Below are 9,753 nucleotides of genomic sequence, written 5' to 3' on the forward strand. Positions count from 1 at the left end.
TCCCGACGCTACGGTATAACCTCTCTACTACCTTCCCCTGTGCTTCATAAACTCGCCGAAGTAATATCCATTTAGCTGTGTAGCTAAGAAATCAGTATTTGTTGGTTTATTGGCCTGATATTGATGGAACAGATTCGCAACTTGCGTCACAGTAGACAAATATGTATGGCTCCGTTGTGTACTGAAATGTCAGTTCCGGTTAGTTCAATCTCTGTCAGCATCTCCGGCGTGATGTACACTCGGAGAGCCTCATGCTGTCAGGTCGGCTTCGGTCACTTTCTGTATCACCCTATCTACTGGATCCTGCTGCAACCAAAGTACTGTAAATGCAGAAATGTTCGCGGTGGTTTTATGTTCGAGGTAAACCTTTTACCGTGAACATAAAATCACCGCGAAAAGCCGTTCCATTGTGTGACTGTAGCGCTACTATTGTTTCAAACGCGAACTCAAAACCACCGCGAACAATCCATTTTTTCCCTACCGCGAAATTAAATCCGCGCGAACATTTCTGCATTTACAGTATGCATAAACTTACCTAATTTTTCCTACCAATATCTTATTGAGAAATTACGAAATGTCCCATTCAGAATCAAAGAACACGTCAATCAACTATTGCATCATCTATAAGCTATTTTGTTTATTTAAGTATTACAACTAGAAGCAGTAAAAAAATCCATCATTGCTCAACATTTCCTATATACATCTTGATTATCCAATGTAGCTCACTTCTGATTCTTGTAACTTCCGGTATCAGAAGTTTTCAAGTTTTGTTTGTCTCTTCCTTCAAGTTATTCTGTTTCTAGAATTGCCACCAACCTTCTTCAATGGCATCTTATAGCTGACGACAAAGCATCAAAACAAAAATACATACACAGCTATGAACGAGGTAAAATGCCCAAGTTACAAACATTGACTTAGAGACATTGCTGAAGTACAGAGGTGATTGCTGACTATGTACCATTAGTACATTACTGCATGTTAAGAACAAAGAGAGACCCGTACGGTAAACACCAGTCCATCTCCATCCATCCGACTCTGCCCAGTGCTGGCAACACTTTACGGCAGCGCCATCATCTGAGACGTAACTGGTGGTCAAAAATGTACAGGGTCATAGTTCACATGCCTACATGCGCTATATGCACAATATACTGCACAGGCCTAAACACGCCAGGCACACGTCAACAGGGCCCTCTAGTAAATGTACCTGGTACTGCAAGGCTCATGCAACTCGGAACATGCAGTTTTAGAGACGTTGACTTTCTTTAGATCAACAATATGGGAGTGAGCATACATAAAAGTTCTCCTCCCAGCTTTGTTTGCATTTTGTTCCTCACATTTTGTTTAAAATGTCCCAGAACCAAAGAAAGGAATTGGTGTGGCCTGGTGAGGATATTCAGTCTTGACACGAGAGCCGGCGGGTTTGAGTTGTTGCCCGACGTCTGTCTGCAGTGGCGTGCCGGGTGGTTACTACTCCTCCACTCCGGCCTTCCTCATCCCCTCCTTCAGGAACTTGCTGTAAACGTCTGACAAACAGGCGGCCTCAGTTCTGCGGGAAAGAAGGGAGGTTCAGACAGAAAGGAAGTACAAGACTACTGAAGACTTGAATAGATTAACTCACTTTTAACAAAAGAACATCGCTTCACTAGATTTCCAACTGGATCTCAGCTCGTCTTCAGGACGATTTAACAACTTGCCATGGACCTCTCGGTGTTATCATACTTGTCGCACAATTTCCTTCGTGGTACGATTTTTAGTGTGGCCTTGACAGAAGTAGAGAAGTGTCCGTCGGCCCTCTCGTGGGTCGAATCGCCCTATGGCCGAAAATGGTAGGAACAGCAATTCGTGAGGCGCTTTCGAATTCTTCAACAGAAGCCCATGAGATACATATAGAATACAACACGGGGTATTCCGTATCACCCGAGGTTCCAGCCCTCCCGCGGGTCGAATCGCCCTCCGGCCTACGGCCGTCGGGCGATCCGACGGGAGGGCTGGGACCGAGGGTGATGCGGAATACAACGTGTTGTATTTTATTTATGTCATACCTTGGTCATACCCACCCGAGAAAACACACATTTCAATGTGGAATGCGCCAGAAGTTGAGGGAGTTTTGTGTCCTCGAACAAGAAACTGTAGCAACATTGATTCCAATCTCCGAATTCGGTATTCGAATTTCCGACGGCCGCGCAACCGGCGCGCTCGAAATGCGTTCAAAATATTCTATGGAAGTCTGTGTGATAACACTCCCGAACCCTATGTGATCCGGATAGTTATCACACGGTCCGAAACACCCGTATCAGGCCCAGGCATGACATAACATGAAATACACACTAGAGCACTTGTACCGAACGATATCACGGCCCAGGAATGACAGAAATGTCATTATATCATACCTGGGCTGTGATAACGTTTGATACGGGTGTTCCGGACCAGTCCGTATCTTACGGTAATATTACACTGGCTTCCATTGACTAATTTGACCACACTTTACGTGTGCCGCTGACAAAATTTCAAATACCGGATCCGGACATTGGAATTGATGTTTTCTGTTTGAGGAAACCAAATTTCTCAACTTCTGGTGCAAATTTCGCATTGAAATGTGCGTTTTCTCGGGTGGGTATGGCATAAAAAGTACTCAATACAATTCCTCGCCATTCTTGGTCCAAGCCTTCGGGCGTCAAGCGCTCCAACCCGCAGTTGGGCTGGTACCTCACGTGATACGGAATACACATTATGCAGCATTCTATATTCTACACACAGGCGTCCAGTGTCAGCAATTTCCCGTAACATCATCACTTCTCTATGTCCATAGTCCATACTCACTGCAGCCAGGAAACGTTGTTGGCCTTGTCTAGCGACTGGCAGGAAGACATGAGGCCGTCGTGGGAGTTGAGGCTATGAACGACGGTACCGTTTGGCAGCGACACCATCATTTGTACCGGGGGCCTGGGAAAACACGCAAGATTGTCAGGACATCTTACTAACGACGCCACAGAACTGTCCGAATAACATGATGTACCGTGGCCGAAAGGTTCAAAGCGCGACACACCGACTTTTGCGGTTTAACACACCGACTTTGGCGGTTCGACACACCGACAACTGTAACTTATACAAGAGCACCCAGCGAATGTAACTTACACAAAAGCATCCAGGGCCATCTTGGCCAGCTTCTTGTGTTCGGGTACGGGGGAGTTGCTCTTCATGCTCTCGAGCTCGGCGATTGCCATCGTCCAGGTGCTGACGAAGTGATCCGCCAGCATCTTCAGGATGGGCGAACTCTCCAGGGGGCCCTCCCGGAGTGTTCGCCCCGAACCTGGCGAGACAGCAACAGGTTAGGTTTAGTCCTACAGTCAAAGACGGTCAGGCAAGCACCTGACGCAGGCAACCACCTCCAGTCACAAGCAACATTAAAACGGTCTCGTACATTTCTACATAGTTACCCCATCCTGTGCTCTGCGACCACCTGTCCTCCGCAGCCATTTATCCTCAGGCCCTTGAGTGGTTGCTGAGCCCAGATTGACAAGCTCGTCAAACCCGCCGAAGAAGACCATTAGGGAACCAAAAAAATCTGGTCTATGTGGACAGGTGGTCACAATTGAATTGTCAGGATTTTTATGCTTGTCTCCAAAAAGTGGCCCGCATTGGCCAGGTGGTCCTTAAGTACAGCTGGTTACTCGTAAACTGTATTTGTAAAAAGAGTAACCAAAGTCAAGAAGATGGCAAGTTTCTACAGTACGCTACCTCAGCAGGACTGGTCGTCCAGCGCCCCCCACAGCAGAATGGAATGGACCAGTTTGTTCTCCGACTCAGCTCGGCTGAAGGCTTCGGTGAAGTTGTAATATGGCACCTGGAAAGACACACAGGAACATCAACGCTACTCCACCTAAATCCACAGGGTAACATATATCCGGGATTTGGGCTGCGTCATAAGAACTTTGTTACCCAGTAATTTGCAGTATTTCTTTACCTTCTTAAATGGGTACATCTTGAGCTCCAGGCTCCTCATAGCTTCCTCCATGCTGATCTCGGAGTTCCACTGGATGTCTGCATAGTCCTCCTCTAGGAAGATTTTCGGCTCCTGTTTTGTAATCGAGATACTCAGTTTAATACTTGAGAGAAAACAGAGTCAACCAACATATAGAAGGGCCAACAATAGCTACTCAAGCAAATGACTAAAATGTTGAAACAGTCAGACGTTTCAGACAGCATCCGCTATCTTTCGTCAGTGACTGACTGTTTCAAAATTGTACCCAGTTGCTTGAGTGACTATTTTTGGCGTATCTTATTACCTGGATGTCTAACCTTCATCAACGCAACATATAGAAGACACAAACCTAGATTGAGATTCCCGGGTTGCTAATCCTCAACTTGAGCCAAGCAGATGCTGGGGTGAAAATTGATAGGTTTTCCGACTGCTACCCACCCACAGTTGTTACAGAATCCTGGTAGTCAGACAACATTATAACTCCCCCCCCCCCAACATCTGCTTGGAGAGTAAAGTTGCTGCATGCAATGAAAGTAATATATAGAGAAGCAAAGTACTAGTCATACAGTGGTTTTGAGTGAGCTTGACATACTGGGTGAAGGACTGATTCTGTTAGTGTTCTAATAATGTTTGATTGAGTAGCTATTTTGAAATCACTAACACCAGGACGGACCCCTACTCTTATCGATAGGTGCGATCATCGTTGTATCTTTACCGTACTCGAGGTGTGGCTCTCCTCAAACATAGAACCTTCAGCTTTGCATCCCATCCAAGAGATGGTCAATAACAGCTAGCCTGGAATCCAAACCTATTATAGACTCGGGAACTATAAAAGGTTTGGATTCTAGGCTAAATAACTAGAGCTACACACGTAGGCACCCATTTCCAACTGAGAAAATAGCCTTTCCAAAGCAAGGGCAAAACATTGGGGCCTGCTAGTGATTCGAACCCAGATTTCTCAGAGTCTAAGTCAGCAACCCGTACCACAATCTTGCCACGTTTTGTTAAACGCAAATCAACAATGAACAAAAACGAAACATTCCTCGGTGAGCTGAGCCTGGCGCTGGTCCATGTAGGAGCCGTCCTGCTGGTGGATGAGAACGGGCGAGGACGGGGCGACAGAGGTCAGCTCCATCCGAGGGATGTACCCGGCGTCCACCTCGTGGCTCTCGTTCCCGGGAGCGTCCAGCCACTCCAGGACTGCAAGTCATCAAACATTTTGTTTTGATGAGAAAAAGCTGTCATTACCGCAAGTCTTCGACATGTACAGTGAGTTGAAGCAGAGGATAAAAAGAGGACACCGTCACCCGTTTGCCCGTGATACATATGTAATATCATCATGAAAGACAAATGTTCACATTTACCAGTTGCCACAAAATTAGAAATGCAGAAATTTCTTGTGACTGAGGCCACAACACCACATTGAGAGACTGGAGATGGACGTGTGCTACTGTGTTTTTCACATATTGGTGACGTGGGAAAGTGAATCCACAACACCACGTGACTTACCCACGTTTACTGGCCGGTTGGTAGGCACGTACAGATGGAAGTGCCTGACGCGCGAGGCGTCCCTGGTGAGGACGATGTTCCCGGTGAACTGGGCCGGCATGAACCAGAAGGGGTACTGCGGCGACTCGTTCAGCTGAAACTCCGCATGGATCCTGACGAACAGAAATAACCACTAAAGGGGGGTCTGCATTAATTTACAAGCAGATCTATCGGTGACGAAATGGCCAACCAGTATTTAAACACTCGGTGTCCTTTTGGATACGGGTAGACATGTACAAGTACATTGTAATTACCGGTGAATCATGGTGTCCTCTGCAAAGGAAGGGCGTCTAATTTCTTTGTTTCCATAAAGTGCAGGGCATCCATAAGACGCCCTGACGCCTAGCTAGCTAATAGCCTGCCACAGAAGTAAGAACCGTTGAGGTACCTGAACACCACGTCCACCCAGCGCTCGTTCTCTGCCCGCACTGTTGCCACGGCGCCCTGCGGGGCGAAGCGGATGCAGACAAACGGTCGCGGGTGAAACAGGCCCAGCAGGCGGTGGAGGATCACCTCCTTGTTGGACACCTTCGGGGGGAAGTACCGGTCACTCGACAGCAGTCCTGCGAAGGGAAGCAACAAAAGCAGTGTTATTCACCTACCGAAACAGTGGTTGTGTACAACGAACTTTCTTAACCACCGATCTTGTTGACTTAGAATCTTGACGGTTTGAATCGCCAACAGGCCACAGTGTTATGCCCTTGGGAAAAGCACTTTGTAACTATTTTCTCACTGCTCACAGTACGGTCTTAAGCTTGTACTTACTCTACAAAACTGGCGTCTTACACCTGTACAAGCAGGTGTTCTTGAGTTATCGATATCATATTGACATACAAGGAAGGAAGGAAGGAAGGAAGGAAGGGAGGGAGGGGGAGGGAGGGGGGAGGGAGGGAGGGAGGGAGGGAGGGAGGGAGGGAGGGAGGGAGGGAGGGAGGGAGGGAGGGAGGGAGGGAGGGAGGGAGGGAGGGAGGGAGGGAGGGAGGGAGGGAGGGAGGGAGGGAGGGAGGGAGGGAGGGAGGGAGGGAGGGAGGGAGGGAGGGAGGGAGGGAGGGAGGGAGGGAGGGAGGGAGGGAGGGAGGGAGGGAGGGAGGGAGGGAGGGAGGGAGGGAGGGAGGGCACACGAACGCTAACCAAAACATAACCTTCTCGGCGAAGATAACAAACCTACCCGTGGCCAATTTGAGATTTACGGGGATGATCTCGTAAGCAGCCCCCAGAACGGAGTAGCCGGCGGGAGGGGGAAGGAAGGGGGCGAAGTGGCTCGCGCCGAAGGACGACAACTCTCGCACCGGCTCCGTCCAGGACCTCAGGCTATCCAAGTCCCTGGTGGTGAAAAACTGGCGGAATGGAGAGGAATGTTTCGTTATAAAGTCCCGCCCGCACCAGATGGTGCACAGGGCGGCACTCATATCCGTTTCTGTAGCCCTTGGGCCACACAACTTTGCACAATGTGAAGAATAAAAATGAAAGCAAACGCATCCCTAAATGGGGACCTCGGGTATAATCTCAGCAATTCGTGCAAAGGTACGGCGGCCTCAAATTGAACACAAAATCATGGGTGTTCTCTGACAGGAATAGAGCAGAAGCAAGGTCTGCCCATATAGACAGATATAACAGAAAAACTTTATTGAAGGACAATTGTACACGGTACAAAGCATGGCAATAACTATTAAACATTATACAAAACAGAGGTATAGAATAAAACTTAACATGCTAATTACTAATACAATGATATGTGACTAAATCAATATACGGGGGCCTGCATGGGGGGGGGGGGGATCACGAAAATGAATGTGAATGCTTTTAATGATAACAATAATAACAACAATAATTTTCCCTTTGACCCAAGCATCCTGTCGACCGTGACCACCTGTCCACAAAGACCAGATTTTAGCGGCACCCTGAGTGGTCTTCTTGGACAGGTTGGAGAGTACGTACCCCGACAGGGTCAAGGACGAGCTTGGCCATGGAGGCGAGCACGAACGGCTCGAAGTGAGTCTTCAGCACGATCATCTCTCCCGCCGGGTCTATTTCCTCATCTACCGGGTAACTCGTCTGGGGAGGGAATCACAATCTGCGATTAGGTAGTAAAGTTTATTACAAATACATGCCCGAAGGCTAATTGCAAGTACAGACAACACATATGATAAGGAAAAATCGGCAATGATATTAAGGGCTACATACAATGTTATGCTACATTCTAAAATGTAGACGATGATAGTTTTGTTGGGTTTAACTTCTTCTATTGAGGCAGTGGAAGACGAATTTACCCACTTATTTTATAGTTTGTGGGTTATTCAAAGCTTTCGAATATAGTCTACAAAGCTACTAGGCAATGTTACATGCATATCACCACCACAGCAAAGTACTTGATCCCCCGGATGACTTATAATTATAACCTCTCACTGACAGGGAACGTCTGTCACAGAATGACTCCATACATATCAAGTGTCCCTACATCACATTTGGTCAGTGGTTTTGCCACGATACGCTTTTTGAACAAAAGGGTGGAAACTCAGATATCACAGGTTTGAACCGCCAGTCGTCTACTGGATGGGTCAGGCAGCAGTTCAATCATCATAGTGTTCTTTAGCATGGACGTTAAGCCTTCGTTCAATTAATGTATGCTAGAGTATCATGCATCAAACCCCTGAGCGTTTAAGAACCCATCACACTCATCAAAATGAGTAGGGCCGACCTGATGGCTAAACTCTTGGTGACATTTATATACAGGCATGATGACCAATGTCTGACTCCCCCAAAGACCTACAAATATTCGGGCCCTGCAACAGCCTGCCCGGTGGTAGTCTCAACCAGACTAACCACGCCGGCTATAGGGAGAATATTCGGGGGAGTTTGGCCATCGGAGGGATTCGCTAGTTCGCAGGCGCAAATGCCGCAATGGCTCTTCACCGTGGACTGACTCTACTGGCTAATCATTCCTTTTCATGCCGAATTCTACGATCCATACGTACGCCTGATGGAGGATACCCGTCGGGTGGCATGATCATGATACCGCCTACCTCATTCGCGAGTACCGTGTCCGGACTCAGGGACATCATCCCCACCTCCCTCCGCTCCCACCGCCGGTAGTCCAGGTACATCCCCACCCCCAGGGCGGCCAGCAGCACCGCGGCAGGCGCGCACACCCAGAAACAACACGAGCGCAGCTTGGAGCGCTTCTTCTTCCCGCTGGGACGGTCCCCGGAACCGCCGTTTGTCTTGTCCGGCCGCTTCCTAGTCCCTTTCGATGCCATTGTACACCTTCCTTACTCTTGTAAAGAGTATCGATGTAAGAGTAGACGCAAGGAGCTAAGTATTCAAAACACATCAAAAGCTAAATATACGAATGGGTCAATTCGAACGGGAGAACGTGATCGGCCGTTCGATGTTCTTCCGACCGGACCTGTTCGAACGGTCGTTCGTGTTCGAACGTTCTATTTCCTAACATCCTTGATTCGAACGATGGAACCCAGGTTCTTTTCGCACCGCGGGGGGTCAGGCGTAATGTTGCAACTTTTAGCCGGTGTTTTGGAAAGTTCATAAAATGAACGGCTCAAGTTTTGCCGCCCCAAATACATTTCCTAGTATCTGGACGCCAGACAAAGTGAGGTTCATGTGCCAGTTAATATCATGTCAGTAAATATGTGTAAGTTTTGTAAAGCATAACGTGAACTGTAGAAAAGACAAGCACAAAGAAACCGACCAAAAGTACATAATAATTCGAAGGCCATTAAGTGTGGCCCTAGCTATAGGCTCAATTCCAACATGCTTTTTGTTGTAACGCCCTGCCATCGCGGGGTTGCTTCTGCGTATCATGTTATTATCTACGCCTAGAAGGTTATGTTTTCTTCAGCGTTTGAGTGTGTTTTGTCCGACTACGGCTCCCAAGCTATTCACTTTATTTGGCCAATGTCTACTATTTTCCATCAATCAACGGAGCCTGGTAGAGGCTTATATTTCACCAGTGCAGTAGCATACACCCACACACACACACACATACATACACATACATACATACCGCACGCACACACGAAAGCAGACACACACACACACATACATACACACACACACACACACACATACACGCACGCACACGCGAAAGCACACACACACACACACACACACACATACATGTACACGCACGCACACAAACACACTGTATGTGTCGTTTTTTTTCGCGCAAAACCAATGATATGGGCCCCCAAAACCTATTTTCCTGA

At 47.8% G+C, this 9,753-nt stretch overlaps 1 pseudogene; it reads right to left on the minus strand.

The window, feature by feature from the left end:
• Positions 1-612: 612 nt before the first annotated feature.
• LOC136432067 (selenoprotein N-like) lies at positions 613-8,918 on the minus strand (annotated as a pseudogene).
• Between the last annotated feature and the right edge of the window lie 835 nt (positions 8,919-9,753).

Source organism: Branchiostoma lanceolatum, chromosome 4, assembly GCF_035083965.1.
Source record: "Branchiostoma lanceolatum isolate klBraLanc5 chromosome 4, klBraLanc5.hap2, whole genome shotgun sequence".
NCBI classification, from domain to species: domain Eukaryota; kingdom Metazoa; phylum Chordata; class Leptocardii; order Amphioxiformes; family Branchiostomatidae; genus Branchiostoma; species Branchiostoma lanceolatum.